This window comes from Neopsephotus bourkii, unplaced genomic scaffold, assembly GCF_033783945.1.
Source record: "Neopsephotus bourkii isolate Nb327-2 ecotype Australia unplaced genomic scaffold, CSIRO-AGI_Nbou_v1 NB_909, whole genome shotgun sequence".
NCBI lineage: Eukaryota > Metazoa > Chordata > Aves > Psittaciformes > Psittacidae > Neopsephotus > Neopsephotus bourkii.
In genome coordinates, this window is record NW_026901403.1 from 150392 (window position 1) to 170995 (window position 20604).

Sequence of the window (20604 nt, forward strand, 5' to 3'; positions counted from 1 at the left end):
ACTGCAGTAACCACCAGAGGGAAGTTTGGGAGCGGTACGAGCCCATCTCCAGCATGACAGCATCCCAGCATCGCACCGGGGGCTTCACCAGGGGGTGGTGGCACTTGTGCTCTCCGTCCCTCTACCCCTGCCCTTCATCCCCAGCTTCCGGAGGGATGGATGTGAGGCTGGTTCGGCGTCGCCAAAGGGGCTCGGCCCCCCCCCCCCCCCAGCACCGATCGATGCCTCTGCTCGCTCCCGCTTGCTTCTGTCTCTTTTTTCCCCTGTTTGTTTGCAGCCGCTTGAGGGCTCTTGTGATGAATCCAGCCTGGACACATTTCAACAGCAGCTGAAATGCAGCCCAGGGTGGGGGTGGGAGTGGGAGGGCAGCGGGGCCGGCCAGCACCAGAATGCAAAATGGTGCAGCGGGGCCACGGGGCCCATCAGCACGCAGAGAGGGGTGGGAGGGATGGATGTGATGCCTCGAGCTTCTGGGTTCTGTGGGTCGGCAGTGTGGGGCCTGAGTGGGGCTGAGGATATGGGGTGATGTGTGGGGAGTGGGTTCAGCCTCTGTGCGGGCATGCTGCTGGGAACTGTGGTGGGCTCCATCCAGCCCCTCGCTGCGCTGGTCCCACTGGGCTGTGCTGGGACTTGGGGTCACACATGCAATTGGTCGGGGGTATCTGTGCTGGCTTCACCACCACACTGGGTGCCATCCATCCCCTCATGGCCTTGTGGACCCGCCACCCATCCTTCCCTCACTGTAAAACATTGGCTTTTTGATGAGAAAGGCACCAAACCTGAGCACAAGGAAGAGGACGAGCATCACCTGCACCCAACCCTGGGGGGCGATGGCAGCAAAGCGGGGTGCGAAGGGGGGCAGGTGGAGAACTGGACCCTTGGAGAGCCCCTTGCAATGGGAGAGGTGGCAGCTCTGTGGTGCTGGGCTTGGCTGTGCTGTGGCAGCTGGGGCTGCGGGAAGGAGCGGGACGTGTCTGCGCGCAGATGCGTACGGGTGTGCGCGCAGGCGGGAGGAATAATTAGTTCCTACTCCAGCACTTCTCACTCAAAGTGCTTCTTAAAAGCCTCCATTCATTAGAGCTCACGGCTCCCCCGAGGTGCCGTGTCCTGGTTCTCTTCCCCCCACCGACTCCCCACCTTCCCCGGAGCAATTGGGGATGCTGCGCCAGGGATGGGGAGGGGGATGCTGCTGCAGATGCTGGGTCCTTGTGAGACTCGAGGGTGGCTTTGTGGGGTGTCCCCTGTGCCAATGGGGCTGCTGGGGTGTCATGAGCACCATGGCATGATGTGAGCTCCCACCGAGGCTGAGCCTGGAACACCAAGAGGGAGCGTGGGATGCTGGGAAAACCCGTGGGTGCAGTGGGTGCCACCGGCAGCTGCACCCTGGGGTGAGCAGTGCCCCTCTCTGGGGTGAATGGAGCGCCACAGCCTGTGGTTGCCAAGTACCCCATCATGTGCCAAGCCTGGGGGTCACCAGACGGCAGGACAGAGGATGCTGGCTGGTGCCGGTGCCGCTCAGACCCCAGCCCCAAGCAGGGTGCTGGGTGCCGGACTGGGTGATGGTGCGTGCCCCGCTGGGGCACGGAGCCGGGCAGGCGCTGGTTGAGGGCCTCCTCTGCAAACCCTAACCTTATTTTCCCAGGTCCGACGCCAGTTTCCATGGAAACCGCCAGGAGCAGAAACGGGAACCAGAATCCAGAAACGCGAAGCCTCAAGCTCCCGTTCGCCTTCCTGGATTCCTGCTCCCGGTGGGCCCCGCATGGTGGCTGGGCACAGGCCATGGAGCACCCATGCTCTTGGGGTGCAGGGCTGGGCACCCTGCGGGGTTTGGGTGCTCCTGTGTCCTGGCATGCTGCAGCACCCATGCGTGGTGCATGGTGTATGGGGATATGCATGGTGTGCAGTGCTGTGGGGTACTGCAGGCAGGGGTGCTGCAGGCAGAGCTATTGCAGGCAGCACCATGCACAGGCAGGTTCAGACAACAGCTGTGTCTCGGTGGTGCCCAGGGGTGGGTGTGATGTGACCATGTGCTCCTGCATGGACACACGTACTTTGGGGGTGTCAATAACGGGTGCTGGGGATGTTCAGTGTTAGCTCAGCACTGGGGTCCCGAGGTGTTCCCCACTCCCATCCATGTCCTTATGGCCCCATCCCTGCCCTAATGTGCTCAGGACACAGAGGGGATGCCAGCAGCCTGGAGAGGGGGACATGGGTGCTGGGTGCTGCTAACACAACCATGCTGTGTCCATCCAACCTGTGCCGTGCCGTGTCCATCCAGCCTGCGCCTTCCCCTCTGCCCGCTTGCATGTGCTCACCTTGCACACGCGTGTGCAAGCCTCCCCTTGCTGTCCCTTGAGTGTGCTGCGTCCTGCCTGAGCTTCTAGGACCCCACTGGGGTGGGACATCGCTGTGTCACCGCATCACTTGGTGCCATCCCCATCCTCCCCACAGCATCCCCACACAGACCTCCTCACGCTCCCACTGGGCCATGGCACAGCCAGAGCTGCTCAGGGCGATGGGATCCCAGCACCCGTCCCCACCCCACACCTCGGGGGTGACACCAGCACCGTCACGACGCGTTCCCCCCCCACCCCAGCGCCGCAGCCATTGTGTGCGCCTCCGTAATACATCATTTACAGACGGACAGGTATTAAGATACATTATGGATAACTCACAGAGAGAGACGCTATTAATAATACAGACACATACAGAGGGAAGAAAAGTGCACACTTGATTTCCATGTTGCTACCAGGAGTTGTGAGGCTGGCTCTGGCTGCCTCTTCCCACACGTGACTGCAACACAGTGGGTAGCTGACAGCCCAGAGAGCCTGGCTTAGGGCCAGGAAAAAGCAGAAAACACAATGTCTGTGCATATCCTCTCTCTTAAAATAACACTCCAACACCGTCTGAGACGAATTAAAATAAGATCAGGAGCGGTCTTGCGAAGAGAGGAAGACGAAGAGGGGAAGGCAGGCAGGGAACGGCCGGGGCCGGGCGGCTCCAGCCCTGTGTGCGGAGGGACGGGGCTCGTTGCGCAGCGTTAAGAGCTTGAAACCACAACGGTGGAAGGCGAAAGAGGAGGCGAAGCGAGGGAAAAGCAGCTTCCCAGCGGGAAGGGAGCGATGCCGGAGGTGCTTGGCTTGTCCAGCACATGGCTGTCCTTTGGAGGGGAGCCGCGGCAGGGCGGGGGATGCGAGCTCAGGCTGCAATGATGGAGAGCATCAGGAATTTCCTGCAGCTGAGGAACACACCAAATACCAGAGTGCGAGAGGGAGCGGAGGAGAGCAGGGTGCCGGGAGGGGAGGAGGAGGAGGAGGAGGACGAGGGGGGGGGGGATATGCACAAGGGCTTGAAATAACCCGCGAGGGCAGGGGGCAGCGGGGTGAGGGGCGCCGGGGGGGGTGGGGGGGTGGATTTGGCGCTTTGGGGCTTTTTCCATCTCTTTGGCTTGCTTTTAGTGCTGCCTTTTTGGAAGGAGGTGCCCCACGGTGCTGCCTCTGCCTGCTCCATGCCTGCTCTTTCCTCCCTTCCTTCCCCTGCTTGGGGATGTGGGGCATGGGGATGGATGGGGCTGTGTCCCGCAGCCCCCTGCCTCTCCCATGGGGCTGAGGGAGCCTGGAAAACAGGCACATCCCTGCGGGATGGTGCTGTAGGAGAGCGGGGGCCCTTTGGGGGGGTCCCACCGTGCAGGCAGCTGATGCCCAAGGAACCACGGCAGCGCATCCCACACATGGAACGAGTTTGCCAGGCGCCTTTTGGCCACGCTCCTGCTTCTCCCTGGGCCAGGCTGGGTTAAACACAACAGCCCAAAATCCCCGAGGCCACTTGCATCCAGGTGCAGCCCGACCTCTCCCTCCTCCTCCTCCTTCTCCTCCTCGGCCACCCCCCTGCATCCAGCTCCTGGCTGCATCCAGCCCTGGCTCCCCCGGGGATGCTGGGGGGCCGGAGGGGAGGGGAGATCAGAGGGGGCATCTTGCAGTGCCGGGATCCAGGTAGCCAGAAGGTCGCACTGAAAACCTGGAAATGGAGTTTGGAGCTCAGCAGAGCTGCTGAAATCCAGCTCGGAGGAGGATGGGGGAGAAAGGGGCAGTGGAGGGAGCAGCGGGGAGGGGACTGCGCCCCACACATCTCGGGGTGCTGGGTGTCCCCTCCTAGATGCTGTGTGCCACCGCTGAGCATCGCAGGGAGGCGCTGGGGGGAGCAGAGCGGGGTGAAGCGGAGGCAGCAAGTGCAGTGCCGAAGGCTTTGCAGCCCCCTCATCGGGTGCCTCCCGTTTTCCAGGGATTCCAGGCCGCGGCGTCCCTGCCATCCCACGCGAGCAGTGACCCTCACCTGGACCGGGATGCGGAGTTCATTAACAGGCTCCAGCCTCCCAGCGCAGGGGGTCAGGGAGCAGCAGCCCGAGGTGTGGGGAGCGGCTGGAGGGGCTTTGTTGGGCCCCCCCCCCCCCCCAGCCCTTCAGTCCCCACATCTGGGGATGCAGCATCACTGCACAGGGAGCCGGCAGGCATCGGTGGGGCTTCCAGCACTGCATCCCTGCTTCCCTTCCCTGCTGTAGGTGCAGGGGATGCCCTGGCCCTCCCCAGGCTGGATCTCTTGGGCCATTGCGTGCCAGGAATCCCTTTGATCTCCAGCACGGAGTGGGAAGAGGGGCCCAGAGGTTGCGGAGAGACAGGGCTGCAGCCTGGGGCAGGGGGGTCAGGGGCCCTTGGGCCCCTCCCTGGCTCATGGACGTGGGGCCAAGGGGCTGCCATGCACAGCATCACCCTGCCTGGGCTGGGGTGCTTCTCATTAAGCATCAACTAATTGCCACCTCTGAAAATAGGGGGGGAGGGGGGCTGTCCTTTTGCCTATATGTGTACCTCAGTGCCCGATAGCTGTACACCCCACTCGTGCCTGCCTGGCACGTGGGCAGGGTCCCCCACCGTTTTCAGGGATGCTGGAGCATTGGGGGAATACTGGAGTAATGGGGGAATTGCTCAATGAGGAGTGCTGGAGTATTTAGGGGGTCCTGGAGCATTGGGGGGTGCTGGAGTAATGAGGGGGTGCTGGAGCATTGGGGGGTGCTGGAGTAATGAAGGGGTGCTGGAGTAATGAGGGGGTGCTGGAGCATTGGGGGGTGCTGGAGTAATGAGGGGGTGCTGGAGCATTAGGGGAGTGCTGGAGCATTGGGGGGATGCTGTAGTATTAGTGATGCCTGGTGTAGGTGCCCCATGGGGCTGCTCATAAGGGTCGTGGTGGCACCCTTGCTTGCGCTGAGGGCTGCAGGCTTGTCCATCCTCCCCCCGGAGCACTGCCAGCTGGGGCATTTCACCCTACAGATACCCCCCAGCGGCTCCCACGCTCCCCATGCTCCCTTCCCACCCTGGACCCCCTTCCCTGCCTGCACATGCCTTTGCTCTGGGCCGTCAGAGAGGCCGGGGGGGGGCGATGCTGGCTGGAGCAAGTCTGAACCTGGCATCTGTCGAATGTCACCTTACCCAGACAGTCTGTGCTTCCCTGTCTCCATATCAACCGTTCTGCTCCAGCCACCTGCGGGGGGAGGCAGGGACGCCTTTGGGGAGGAGGAGAACTCAATGTGCTGCGCTCTTGCTGCTCTCTTTGCCTCCCGCACCCCTCCCGGTGCTCCCCGGTGCTCCCCCGTCCAGCGGGATACAGGGGGGAGATGGGAGTGAGCCCACACTGCAGCACCCGGCCCCGCCGTGCCTCAGTTTCCCCTCACGGCAGGCTCTGAGCCCAGGCGCAGCTGCGGTGCAGGAGGGACCCGGGGCCTCTTCCAGCAGCTCCAGCATTCCCGGCGCTGTCCCGCTTCCCTGCGACCAGATGTTCTCACCCTCCGTGCATCCCATGGATGCGGCGGGGAGCTGGGCTCAGCAGGGGGGTGTGGGGCTGCGCATCGGGGGGGGATTGCAGCAACAGGGCTGTGTGTCCGGGGGGGTGCTGCAACACTGAGGAGGTGCTGGAACATTGGGGGGATGCTGGAGTATTTCAGGGGATGCTGAAGTATTTGGGGGGATGCTGGAGCATTGGGGAGATGTTGGAGTATTTGGAGTGCTGCAGCATTTGGGGAGGACTGGACGACTTTGGGACACACTGGAGCATTAGGGAGGCTGATGGAGTATTAAGGAAGATGCTGGAGCATTGGGGGATATTGCTGGAGCTTTTGGGGTGGCGGTGCTGGGGCACTGAGGGGGTTCTGGCCCATCTGGGCGATGTCCGGTGCTCCTCCCCGCTTGACACCTGCAGCCGAATCCCATCTCCAGCGGTGCCCTGGGGGCGGGATGGGGCATGTTTGGGGATGCAGCTGCAAGCACGTGCGCTGCTCCTGCCATGGCGGGAGCACCTCGGGGCCGGCCGGACACACGGCTGGATGGGCTGGGTGCACAGCCAGGCAGGACAGGCACCAACCACATCCTCTCCCTCCTCTCCCAGCCCTGCGCAGCCAGTGTGTAATTTCACCACAGTGCCTAAAGGAGGGACAGAAGTAAATTGACCTTTTCACCCGTTTTCCTACCAGGGGGATTAGAGCCTGTTTCCTGTTAAACCTCTCCAAGAAACTGGCTCCATCCTGCTCCCAGAGCAGGGCGGGGGACACCCCCCAAAGCCGAGGTTCTCCTCTCCCTCCTCAGCCAGCACCAGCTCCCCCAGCCCATCCCGTCTCCCATGGATGGGAAGCACCTTCAGGGTGGTTTCTCCCAAGGCCAGGACAAAAACCCCGATGTGGAAAATCGCTGGGAGGAAGGAACCGAAGGCGGGGAGTGATAAATATTGAAAGGGTGGGATTTCGATGTAGGCTGCAACAGCTGTGCCGGTTCCAGTGTCACACTATCTCTCCACAGGTTTACTGACCCATTTCCATTCACACGGCTGCCAGTATCTTAGCAACTGCAACAGTCCCCCAAGAACAGGCATATTGCCTGCTATTAGTGACTGCTGCAACTGTGTCAAGGTTAGAGCTCTTCCCTCCGAGCCCTGCCGGGTTTGGGTTTGCGCCCAAAGCCATGCACAGGCTGCTCGGTGACATCTCCCCCCCACCTCAAGCAGTATTGGGTGTTGGGTGTGCATCCCTTCCATAGAACATGCTGGTGGGGATGGGGTTGTTGGTGAGGTGATGGTGGGATGCGGGGTTGGGTGATGGGATGGATGGAATGCAGGGTTTGATGGTGGGATGGATGGGATGCAGGAGAACACGGGGTTGGGTGCACCATGGGATGCTGCAGGGTGTTGGTACTGGCTGGGTAGGCGATAGGGATGCTGTCATCGGGATGGGTGGCACCGTCACCCCTCTGCAGCACTGGGGTGTCACAAGCAGGGCCAGACAAAGCTTGTGCCCTTGTGGGAGTGTGGAGCCATGGGCACAGCAAGAGAAGAGACTTGTGCTCCCTCGGAGTCCCTTAAAGCACAGTGATAGTCCTCAGAGCAGGGTGGTGGGATGCAGGGGAACGCAGCAATGGGCGCACCATGGGATGCTGCGGGGCACTGGTACTGGCTGGGTAGGTGATAGGGATGCTGTCATCTGGATGGGTGCACCATCACCCCTCTGCAGCACTGGGAAGGCATCTCAAGGTGGATGGGGCTGTGCTGATCCTGCCTGGGGCCAGGCAAAGCTTGTGCCCTTGAGGGAGCGTGGAGCCATGGGCACAGCAAGAGGAGGGACTTGTGTTGCCTTAAAGCACAGTGATACTGGGGGGGGGCGGACTTAAATCAGGGGGAGAGCAAGCAGGCCATGCAGGGAGGGAAACTGAGGCATGGGCAGGCAGAGCAGCCCATCACCTCTGTTGCTGGGCACAGGGCTGAGGAGCAGCCCGGGCGGTGCTGGGGTGGGCAGGAGGAGCCCCCCCGGGCAGTGCTGCAGACAGCAGGCTCCAGAGCAGAGCGGCCGCGGGGACGCTGCGAGGGAAGCCACAAACATGATTTAAGGGGCTGGAGGGATTGATTTATTAACAGCAATTAAAAGCACTAAATACGCTGAGCTCAGGCAGGGAGAGGGGGGGCAGAGCTGGCTGCTGGCTCCGGGGGGCGAGCCTGGCAGCAGGGGGGGTCTGGGGCGGCTGGGGAAGGAGATGGGTGCTGGGGATGAGAGGTGAGGTAATGGGGTGCAGCGCCCTGCGGCTGGGATCGCAGCCAGGGAGGGGGTTGTACCTGGGATGGGTCTGCACAAGGGGATGGGTTTGGAGTCAGGGGTGGGTTTGTACCAGGGATGGGTTTGGATTCAGGGATGGGTTTGGATTCAGGGATGAGCTTGTACCAGGGATGGGTTTGCATCCAGGGATGGGTTTGGATTAGGGATGAGTTTGTACCAGGGATGGGTTTGCATCCAGGGATGGGGTTGCATCCAGGGATGGGTTTGTACCAGGAATGGGTTTGGATTCAGGGATGGGTTTGTACCAGGGATGGGTTTGGATTCAGGGATGGGTTTGCACCCAGGGGTGGGTTTGTATCAGGGATGGGTTTGCATCTAGGGATGGGTTTGGATTAGGGATGAGTTTGTACCAGGGATGGGTTTGCATCCAGGGATGGGTTTGGATTCAGGGATGGGTTTGTGTCAGCAATGGGCTTGAATTCAGGGATAGGTTTGAATTCAGGAATGAGTTTGTACCAGGGTTGTGTTTGTAGCAGGGATGGGTTTGCATCCAGGGATGACTTTGCTAGCACAGATGGGTTTGGATACAGGGGTGGGTTTGCATCAGGGATGGGTTTGGATTCAGGGATGGGTTTGCACCCAGGGGTGGGTTTGTATCAGGGATGGGTTTGCACCCAGGGATTGGTTTCCATCCAGCGATGCATTTGGATTCAGGGATGAGTTTGCACCCAGCAATGGGTTTGGATTCAGGGATGTGTTTGCCTCCAGGGATGGGTTTCCATCCAGCGATGGGTTTCCATCCAGCGATGGGTTTGCATTCAGGGATGAGTTTGCATCAGAGATGGGTTTGTACCAGGGATAGGTTTGAATTCAGGGATGGGTTTGTAGCAGGGGTGTGTTTGCATCCAGGGACGGGTTTGTAGCACGATGGTTTGGATTCAGGGATGGGTTTGTAGCAGGGGTGTGTTTGCATCCAGGGATGGGTTTGTAGCACGATGGTTTGGATTCAGGGATGGGTTTGCATCCCCAGATGGGTTTGCACCTGGGGATGGGTTTTTGCATCCCTGGAGGAAGGATGGTGGGATGCTGGGGGACAGAAGGCAGCTCCCCATACCCTGGAGGCTCTTGCAGGCCCCAGCTTGGGGCTGGTGCTCACTGAGCACTGAGCAGAGGGACGAGGCTGGTGGCTGATGGGCACCCTCAAGGCTGATGTGTGCGTGGGTCTGAGGAGCTGCTGGAGCAGCAGTGATGGAGCCTTGCAACATCCAACCGGTTCCCGCTTGGGAAATCCCAGCTGAGAGCCCTTGGAGCTGGGGTTGTCCCTGACCTTGTACAGACCTGCCCAGCCCCAGCTCTTCCATGGGGACCTGCTGGGGTCCCCGGTGCTGTCACCCTGTGGGTGGCAGTTCTGTGTCACCAGCAGGGTGCTGGATGCTGGAATGGGGCAGCAGGTTGTGCCCTGTTTCCTCCTAGTCCCTGTGGCTGTCAGCACTGGGAGCACTGGTTCTGTTCCCGTTCCCCAGTGACGTGCAGCATCCATCTCCTCCCCTGGGCTGTGTGCTGGAGCTGGGGACACAGTGATGCTTGGGAACATGGGGGTGCTGCCTTTCTCCCCTCACCCTCTCCCTCCACAGCATCCCAACGCTATCAGGGGTGTTCAGGTTGCAGGTCAGATCCCCCATACAGAGCAGCAACCACACTGGGGAAGGATGCTCCCACATCCCCATCTCTGCACGGGTCCCCTGTGCCCTCATCCCACTGTACCTGGGGGACTGCCCCCCCCACAGAGGAGCCCTGGAGGCTGTGAATGGGAACAAAAGGTCTGTGGGGGCTGGCAGGGGCGAGTGGAGCCGGAGGCTTTGTGCTGACCCCTCTCCAGCGGCCCCGGCCCCAGCCTCCAGCTCCTGCAATGTCAGCGCTTCCCAGCAGCAATCCCAGGTACCGGAGCCAGCCGGAGCTGGGAAGGCCTCCAGCAGCCATGGCAAAACCTCCCGGGGCAGGGGGGGGCTTGTGTCTGGTCCCCAGCGTTCAGCATGGGGCCACGTGCTCTTGTCCATGGGGATGGAGCCGTGGGGAGGTGCAGAGCATGGCATGGGCTGGGTGGTGGCCATGGTGTGGGTGCTGCATCACCCTGTGCCTGCTGGTGGGGACAGTGGCTGTGGATGGAGGGACCAGGATGGAGGAGACCAGGGATGGAGGTGGCCAGGGATGGAGGTGACCAGGATGGAGGTGACCAGGATGGAGGAGACCAGGGATGGAGGTGGCCAGGATGGAGGTGGCCAGGATGGAGGTGACCAGGATGGAGGTGACCAGGATGGAGGTGGCCAGGATGGAGGTGGCCAGGGATGGAGGGGACCAGGGATGGAGGTGACCAGGATGGAGGTGACCAGGATGGAGGTGACCAGGATGGAGGTGGTCAGGGATGGAGGTGACCAGGATGGAGGTGGCCAGGATGGAGGTGACCAGGATGGAGGTGGCCAGGGATGGAGGTGGCCAGGATGGAGGTGGCCAGGATGGAGGTGGTCAGGGATGGAGGTGGCCAGGATGGAGGTGGCCAGGGATGGAGGTGGCCAGGATGGAGGTGGCCAGGGATGGAGGTGGCCAGGGATGGAGGTGGCCAGGATGGAGGTGACCAGGGATGGAGGTGGCCAGGATGGAGGTGACCAGGATGGAGGTGACCAGGATGGAGGTGGCCAGGATGGTGGTGGCCAGGATGGAGGTGGCCAGGATGGAGGTGGTCAGGGATGGAGGTGGCCAGGATGGAGGTGGTCAGGGATGGAGGTGGCCAGGATGGAGGTGGCCAGGGATGGAGGTGGCCAGGATGGAGGTGGCCAGGGATGGAGGTGGCCAGGGATGGAGGTGGCCAGGATGGAGGTGACCAGGGATGGAGGTGGCCAGGATGGAGGTGGCCAGGGATGGAGGTGGCCAGGATGGAGGTGACCAGGGATGGAGGTGGCCAGGATGGAGGTGACCAGGATGGAGGTGACCAGGATGGAGGTGGCCAGGATGGTGGTGGCCAGGATGGAGGTGACCAGGATGGAGGTGGCCAGGATGGAGGTGGTCAGGGATGGAGGTGGCCAGGATGGAGGTGACCAGGATGGAGGTGGTCAGGGATGGAGGTGGCCAGGATGGAGGTGGTCAGGGATGGAGGTGACCAGGATGGAGGTGGCCAGGATGGAGGTGGTCAGGGATGGAGGTGGCCAGGATGGAGGTGACCAGGATGGAGGTGGCCAGGATGGAGGTGGCCAGGATGGAGGTGGTCAGGGATGGAGGTGGCCAGGATGGAGGTGGCCAGGGATGGAGGTGGCCAGGATGGAGGTGGCCAGGGATGGAGGTGGTCAGGGATGGAGGTGGCCAGGATGGAGGTGACCAGGGATGGAGGTGGCCAGGATGGAGGTGACCAGGATGGAGGTGACCAGGATGGAGGTGGCCTGGAGGTGGTCAGGGATGGAGGTGGCCAGGGATGGAGGTGGCCAGGATGGAGGTGGCCAGGATGGAGGTGGTCAGGGATGGAGGTGGCCAGGGATGGAGGTGGCCAGGGATGGAGGTGGTCAGGGATGGAGGTGACCAGGATGGAGGGGACCAGGGATGGAGGTGGCCAGGATGGAGGTGGCCAGGATGGAGGTGGCCAGGATGGAGGTGGTCAGGATGGAGGTGACCAGGGATGGAGGTGGCCAGGATGGAGGTGGCCAGGGATGGAGGTGGCCAGGGATGGAGGTGGCCAGGATGGAGGTGACCAGGGATGGAGGTGGCCAGGATGGAGGTGACCAGGATGGAGGTGACCAGGATGGAGGTGGCCAGGATGGAGGTGGTCAGGGATGGAGGTGGCCAGGGATGGAGGTGGCCAGGATGGAGGTGGCCAGGATGGAGGTGGTCAGGGATGGAGGTGGCCAGGGATGGAGGTGGCCAGGGATGGAGGTGGTCAGGGATGGAGGTGACCAGGATGGAGGGGACCAGGGATGGAGGTGGCCAGGATGGAGGTGGCCAGGATGGAGGTGGCCAGGATGGAGGTGACCAGGGATGGAGGTGGCCAGGGATGGAGGTGGTCAGGGATGGAGGTGACCAGGATGGAGGTGACCAGGGATGGAGGTGGTCAGGGATGGAGGTGACCAGGATGGAGGTGACCAGGGATGGAGGTGGCCAGGGATGGAGGTGGTCAGGGATGGAGGTGGCCAGGGATGGAGGTGGTCAGGGATGGAGGTGACCAGGATGGAGGTGGCCAGGATGGAGGTGGCCAGGATGGAGGGGACCAGGGATGGAGGTGGCCAGGGATGGAGGTGGCCAGGGATGGAGGGGACCAGGGAAGGTGCCAGAAAAGGTTCCTGTGTCCCCTGCATCCTCATCCCCTCCCCTGGCGCCAGCTGCCCAAGGGTTAAGGAGAGTTTGCTGCTCCTGCAGACATCAGTGACATCTCTGCTGACAGCGCCACACTGAGCTGCTCTCTCCTCCCCGGCAGCACCAGCCTGGCCTCCCCCAGCCCCACGCGGCCGCTGCGGCCCCGGCACCTCGCCCCGGCAGCTTTGGCACATTCGCAATCCCGAGCGGAGCAGCCGGCTCCCCTCCTGCCCTCTGACCCGCTGTTGCTGTGGAAACTGCATCCCACACGTAGGATTATGGAGCTGGAAGCCGCAGGCTCCAAACTCCCCTTGCAAATCCAGGCGGCTCCTGGGGTCTCGCGGTGGTGCTGGCCATGGGGTGCTTGCCCCTGCTGGGTGCTCGGGGGGTGGCAGCAGCGCCGCTGGGCCCCCTGGTTTGCACCCACTGGCTGGTGGCACTGCCAAAAGTGGCCCCACGAGGCCACCGGTGCTGCCTGGCACGTCTGCTCCCCTGAGCATCGTTTCCCGCTGTGCCTGCATCCCTGCATCCTGAAGGGCTTGGGTACCACCAACACCCCCCCTTCACCAACCAGCACCCTGGGGAGCTGGGTCCATCCCAAGGACCCATTCCCAACCACATGCATGGGCAGCACCCCCGGCATCCCTAGGGACACGCAGCGTGGGTCCCCAGGCCTGGGTGGGTGCGGGGGAGAGCAGAGCGGTTTGGGGAGCTCTGTGGGCTGGATCTGTCTCGGCATCTCCTCTGCCTGCCACCCGGGGAGGTAGGAGCTGAATTAATCGCGATCAATTAATGCTGCTGCAATCCTCATCTTCCTCCCTGCACCAGCTTTGTGCCGTCGCACCCGGCGAGGGGGGCCTGGTGTGCCCAGCAGCATCCCTCCGGAACCACACAGGCCCCCAGGATGGGGACTGGGGACAAGCAGGGTGCCCCCCAGCCCACGTGGGCACCCGTGCCCATGGTGAGCAGCCGTGCCAGGCAATCTGATGAGTGGGGATGGGGAGGGGACCCAGGAGCCCCTTGAAGTCCCTGTGTGCCAGGGCTGGAGCGGGATGGTGGGGGGTCTGGATCCTGCAGTATACTGCAGCAAATGCCCTGCAATCAGCATCCGAATGAATCCCACCTTCCTTCCTTCCCCCACAACGTGCTGCCCTGGGCTACAGCTAATCTATTGTGCGCTGGGCTGCAGCCAGCACAAGCTGCAATACAGTAAATCCTTCTGCAGTATCCTGCAAGGGGACCGAGCCCAGCTGCAGCCGCTCGCCGCCTGCCACACAAAGCTGGGGGGCTGCAATGGGGATGGGGTGCAGGGGTTGGGGGCACGGGAGGGCAGCAGCGACCCAGGCTCTGTGCATGGAGCTCTGGAGCAAGGTGGGAAGTTCCCCAGGGATCCCCCTCGCCCCCCAGATCCCCACCATGGGGCAAGGGGATGCTCCATCCTCTGTCCCACTGAGCTTGGGGTTGGCCTTAAGCGCTGCCACCACCATGGTCCCCACGAAGGTCCTGGTGCAGGGGTTTGCATCCCCTCCTCTCCCTCCTCATGGTGCAACCTCCCTCGTGCCTCAGTTTCCCCACTGGTACCAGTCCCACCGATGCCTCCTCCCTGCTCCTGCAAGGCAACTCCATCACACGTGAGCCCTGCTGCCCTTCGCTGAGGGATCCCGCTCGGATCCTGTTATTATCCCTATTATTACTATTATTACTCTTATTATTGGGATGCTGGGGGGGGGGCTCTGCGGCTCTGCCGGACCCGTCTTTGGAGAGTGAAGCATCCTTCAAAGGGAAGGCTCTCTGTCACCGCCCCACAGCAGCTGCGTTCTCCTCAATTAGAAGAGGTAATGAAGCAATTTATGGGCATCTCCAAAGTGATGTGTGAGTGACAGGCTGTGCATGAGCCGCGCCGGGGCTCTGCTGCCAACTTGTGTTCTTCCAGTCCTAATGGGAAGCTCCCCGGTGAGGAGGGATGGGGGGGATAGGTGTGTCTATAGGTGTGTGCGCTCTGAGGTTCCTGCGTGGATCAGTGATGCTGGGAGAGCTGCGTGCCCTCGTCCCCCCATTCCTGGAGCCTGGCCCCCCGGGATGCGCCCTGTCACATGGATGTAACCAGAGCCTGGAGGGCAGCTGGGTGGGAGCAGAGTGGGGGGCTGGATGCTTGCATCCATGGGGAGACTTGGCTGCAGCTCCCTGTTTCCATCCACACCACAGGCACTGCCCGCCCTGCTCCCTGCCTCAGTTTCCCCCTCATCCCCACAACCCCAGTGCTTCAACCTTGCAGCTCCTTGGGGGCCACCACAGCCCCAAAACAGGGAAAAGGGTGTTTTGGGGCCATCTCTTCTGAACAGGGCAGAATCCAGTGAGCTGCCAATGGCCTCCTGCATGTACCCATAGGATGGGGGTCCTGGGGGCCTGTGGGTCCCTGGGTACATGGAAGGGAGGGTGCAGGAGCATGGTGGTGCACTGTACCCTGTGTTGGTGTGATCCTGCGTGTGCACATTGCATGTACCTGTGCACACCCGTGTGCACCCACCTGTGTGCACACCAGAGCCTGTGCATGTTCCTGTGGGGACACCCATGTAGGTGTGCGTGTACCTGTACCATGTGCACACATGTGCACCCCTCTGTGCACGCTGCATGTTCCAGTGGGTGCCCCTGCACCCATGTAGGTGTGTGTGTACCTGTACCATGCATGTTCCAGTGGGTGCCCCTGCACCCATGTAGGTGTGCATGTACCTGTACCATGCATGTTCCAGTGGGTGCCCCTGCACCCATGTAGGTGTGCATGTACCTGTACCATGAATGTTCCAGTGGGTGCCCCTGCACCCATGTAGGTGTGTGTGTACCTGTACCATGCATGTTCCAGTGGGTGCCCCTGCACCCATGTAGGTGTGCATGTACCTGTACCATGAATGTTCCAGTGGGTGCCCCTGCACCCATGTAGGTGTGTGTGTACCTGTACCATGCATGTTCCAGTGGGTGCCCCTGCACCCATATAGGTGTGTGTGTACCTGTACCATGCATGTTCCAGTGGGTGCCCCTGCACCCATGTAGGTGTGCGTGTACCTGTACCATGCATGTTCCAGTGGGTGCCCCTGCACCCATGTAGGTGTGCGTGTACCTGTGCACGCACATATGTGCACCCATCTCTGTGCATGCTGCATGCTGCTATACCCATGGGTGCCCCTGCACCCAGGTAGATGCACATGTACCTGTGTGCACACACATGTGCACCCTCTATGTGCATGCTGCATGCCCCTATGCCTACAGGTGCCCCTGCACCCAGGTAGGTGCACACGTGCACATGTACCTGTGCTTGTCTGCACCCATGTGTGTGCCATCCTCCCTCCATGCGTGTGCCTGTGCACACAGCCCGCACCAGTGGGTGCATCCCCTCCCTGCCCACCCCTGTACGCAGGGTGCCAGGGTGCTGCCCCCCCTTTCTTCCCCACACCCCTACCCTGGCGCACCAGCGCTGGCACCATCCCCAGTGGCTCCCACACCCCAGCTCGGCCCCAGCCGGCCCTGCACCACGCTGCATCTCCCAGGAAACAGGATCTGCAGCCAGGAGTTTCCGCTCAACTCGTGTGTGCCTCCCACAAAACGAAAAAACCAGGGGGAAAAGAGAGGAAAAAAGAAAAGGGAATAGAAAAGAACCCATCCACCCAGCCCCCCCGACACCAGTGAATCCTGCCCGGCCCCTTCTGCTCTTCTTGTCTAGCCAGTTACTAAAATTGGCCGAGGGAGGCAACCGGCTGCTCTCCCCCCGCCCAGACCCCCCGGTCCCACCTCGCCACCATCGGGGTGCACTGGGGATGCCGGCCCCCGCTGCGGTGGGGCTGCAAGCAAAGGGGTGCTGACGGGCGCAGGGTGGTCCGGGACCCCCGCTGGGCTCGTGGTCGGCATTCCCGCATCCCGCCGGGAGCCCCTTTGCCGGCCCGGGCAGCCCCCCAGCCCCAGCGCCGGGGGAGCGTGGCTGTGCCTTCGGCATGGGCACGGATCCATCTGGCGCCTTCCAAATGTTACTGGCCTCGCAGGATCCCGGCCCCGCTTGGCGTTAACCCGCACCTCACCGCGGCCCTGCAGCGCCCGCAGGCAGCGGGACCCCAGCACCGCCTCCCGGGGGTGCCCACAGGGTGCCGGGGGGCTGCGGAGCCGCCCTGGGTGCCGCAGGGCTCATCGCGGGTGGCGTTGGCAGCGGACGGAGCCCCCTCCGCGGTGTTCCATGACCCGGCATGGGCAGGGACACACCGGGGCTGTGACTCATGCTGTGGCTATAACAGGGAGCGCGGAGAGGGGGGCCGCGGCCATCTGCGCAGCCTCAGGCCTGCGGCGCGTTGAGGGGGGGGCCTGGGGCGTGCTGGGACCAAGCCACCCTGTGGCAACAGCGGGGAGATGTGGGTGCAGGAGTAGCCGGTCCCCCGAAGAGCGCCTGGTACCCCAAAAGGGGGGTGCTGGGTGTCCCCCCCACCCCTGGCAGGCCCAGGGCAGGGGAGGGGGCCAGGCCGGCTGCTCGCCGGGGCGGGGGAACAAAGCTGGCACCGAGGGAAGCAGCTAAATTTAGCCCTGAACCGCGGCTCCGGGCTCCAGCCGGACGAGGTGCCACCATCTCTGCAGTCCATCTGTCATCCATTCCCCTCCCACAGGCACCCCCCGGGCCCCACAACCACCCCCAGCCACGGAGTGGGGTCACACCGCTGTGGGGTGAAGGGCAGTGGGGTGGAGAGGGGCTGTGTGCGCGCTGGGGGGCATGGAGGGAAGCGCGGTCCCTTTTACCCTGGTAGCTGCAGCCAGGCGGGTCTGTGAGCAGGAGGAGAGGGTCCTGGCACAGGGAGATGGCTTCTTGCAGAGGGAGGTGATTGCAGGGGAGAATTATCACTGCAGGGGAGAGGCTTGTGGCAGGGGACATGGGCACTGCAGGGCAGATGGCTTCTTGCAGGGGAGATGGTCCTTGCCCAGGGATGATTCGTGCAGGGGAGATGGTTCCACTGCATCCCTGCCCACCTCGAGGGCACCGTGACACGTTAGAGGGCTGAGGGTTGGACCCATCCAGGGTCCCACCAGCTCCAGGACCCCCAGCATCCTGGCGGCAGCGGCATCATCCCCAGCAGCACGGGGGCATCAGCATTCCCAGGGATTCTGGAGCTGGTTTGGCACTGAGGTGACATCCCCCCCCCCCTTGTGGGGTGCCAAAACCCACAGGTACCCCCGGCTTTAAAGCCCAGCAGTCCCAGGACCCCCTCCTCAGTGCCAGAGCGGGTGCCTGAGCCCGCCCCTGGGACAATGGCACCCAGGGGTGCTGTGGGAGGGTGGATCCCAGCCCCAGCTCCCCCTGGGGCCATGTTTCCAGATGTGTTCCCCCTCACACCAGCCAAGCCCTTCCCAGCATCTCCATCTCCGCCCACAGCAGCGCCGCATCCCGGCACCACGCTGAGGGGGGAACTGTTCCCACATCAGCTCCTTGCTGGGGATGAGGAACCCCAAAAAGCCTCTGCTCCGGTGACTGGTGGCCCCATGAAGGGAGCTGGTGGCCAAGCAGCAAGGCTGGACCCGTTACCTAAGATGAAACCCAGGCACCATCTCCTCTGTCTCCTAATGACAAGCACAGCACAGGAGGCAGTGGGGGGACATGGTGACACTTGGGGTGGCAACCAAAGGAGGGGAGCTGTGCCCACCCCTCTGTGCAAGGCAGTGGGTGCCCTAGGTGGGATCCCAAATCACCCTGTTGCTGATGGGAGCCGGAGGAGGGCAGGAGCTGCCCAGTGCATGGGGAGGAAGAGGAGGGAGCAGGACACGCATGCACTGATGCTGAGGGCAGGGTGGTGGGGATGAAGGCGGGAGGGGTCCTCCTGCTGCCCGACCCCCCGCATTGGCTCGGGGGGAGGGGGGGCTGGCTGGGGAACACGGAAACCCTTGGAAACCTTGGGAAGCGCCTGCCAGGAAGCTGTCACTGGAGGGGATTTTCCATTGGTGTCAGCAGGACGGGGCCGGGAGGACTCGTGGGGGTGCGGGTGAGCGGGCGAGGGCACCGCGGGGACAGCGGCGGGCGGTGGGGACAGGGAGCCTGCCCCCGGTGCACCCCTTGGTGTGTGTGTGCAGGGGGGAGCCTCACCATGCCCCCGCTGTGTGCAGGGGAGAGGCACTGCCCGGCAGCAAGGGCACACACAAGGCTGGGACACCCCCGGTTGTGTGTGTGTGCGTGCGGGGGGGGCACCCCCGCACCACCCCAGATGTGCTGTGCACACACAGCGACCAGAACAGGGGTGATGGGGGTGTCCAGAGCCCCCCCCTCACACCTACATGGGGGTGTTTAGGGCCACCCCAACCCTTCCTGGCTGCGCTGGGTGATGGGGGGACCCCATCCCCGGTGCTGCGGGCGGGGTGGGAGGCAGCGGGCCAGCGTGTCCCCATCTGTGCGGCGTGTCCCCGCCGCCGGCCTGTCTCCCGATGGCATCTCCGGCTCCACCCCGACGTCTGGGTGGCCTCGGAGCCGGGCACCAAACCACGTCCGTGTCTTGCAGGGCTGTCCCTGCGCCGCCGCGCCGGTGCCAAGCGAGCCCGTCCATGTCCCCCCTCCTCTGTCACCAGCCCTGAGGGGCGCGGCGGGGTGCGGGCAGCCTCGGGGGATATGGGGGTGCCCCAAACCGTCACGGTGCCACCCAAGCAGGAGCCCTGTGCTGGATGGAAGGAGATGGGGGGGTTTGACCACGCTGCTCACCGCCATCAAGCCTGAAACCGTTCAACTAATTAAAGCTCTGCAGCAGCAGGATTAAGCCCGGGCAGGGGAGGGGGTGAGCCCAGGTAGTCGATTAGTTCACCAGGCGAGGATATTGGATTTCTGCGAGGCGAGTCAGCACTCTTTGGGGGCTGTTATCTTTGCAGGGCTGCGGGGTCAGGAGCTGGGAAGTGGAGGTGACTGCAATCTCACCAGCTTCCCCCCTCCTTATTCACCCCCCCAAAGGCCCGTTGCAGTGCCCATCTATCTCTCTCCTCCATCCCTCCTCGCTTGTGTGGTCTCGGCTGGTGTTTTGTAACCACGGAGGAGAGGGAGAAAAAAAAAGGGAAAAAAGGGAGAAAAAAAAAAGGGAAAAAAAAGAGAAGGGAAAAGGCCCTTCCCCTGGTGAACAAGCCAGGAATGGCGAGGGCCGGAGAGCCTAATGCGAAACATGTGGCGCCTGCCTGGGGCTGAGCAGGGAGGTGAAAGTGAGCGCCGTGGCATGGCCAGCATCCTGCCTCCCCCCTGCAGCCCCTATCCTGCACCCCATGGCTTGGGGCTGGGTGCTGGGGAGCGTGGGGATGGTGGGTGCTGCCCATCCCCATGGTGGGGTGCAGGTGGTCCCCAGTGGTGGTGGTTTATGGGGAGGGAGGAGCGTCCCCCGTCTTGGCACCGCACATGTGATGGGGATGGCAGCAGGGATGAGGGCAGGAGCTATTGTGGGGTAAGAGGTGGCTGGATGAGGAGGGCAGGGGGGACTTGCCCACCGCCTCCAGCACCCATGGATGCACGCTGAGGGGTGCCCACTGGAAACGCCATGGACATCCCGTAGGGTTTGCCAGTGCGTCCACATGGGCACATGGGAGGACACCAGCGCAGGGATGCGCCCCACAACGCCCCAGTCCTCCCCACGGAGCTGTGCGCAGCGTGTGCGGCAGGGACCAGCTCCCAGCTCCCAACGGCTGTGCTGGAAAAGCTCCCGTTTGCTTCCTTCCTGCCTTGCCTCCCCTCCAACAGCTCCCCGGGCACACCGAGCAGCTCCATCAGAGACCAGACCGGTCTTTCGAGCGCATATTTTCCTGCTCCACATTGCCCTCGGTGTAACTCTACCCTGCCGGAGAGGTGCCCGCATCTCCTCGGTGCCAGCGCTGCACCCAAGGGCTGGCGGGGAGGCGGGAAGGGGGGATGCGGATGGACTGACAGGTTTGAATTCTCTTTCCCTGCCTTGTTGATAAGTTGTCACGCTAATCCAGACACCGGGAAGAGCCTGGATCACGCCGAGCGGCTGCGTGTGTGTGTCTGCGGGTGTGTGCTGGGGGAGGGAGCCAACAGGCAGGCATTCACATGGCTCGGGGGGGGGGGGGGAGGAACAGGCGGCTGTGCTGGCATGGGGGGAGCTGCGATGGGTTGGGGGGGCTCCGCTGTGCGCCCCAGTTTTGGATGTGTGTGCCTGAGTGCCTGGGGCAGGCAGAGGTGC

General features: G+C 62.9%; 1 protein-coding gene across 8 annotated transcripts in view; it reads left to right on the forward strand.

Annotated features, from left to right (window-relative positions):
* The window catches only part of AHDC1 (AT-hook DNA binding motif containing 1), a 47536-nt gene that overhangs the window by 19570 nt on the left and 7362 nt on the right, over window positions 1–20604 (forward strand). The window lies entirely within an intron of this gene.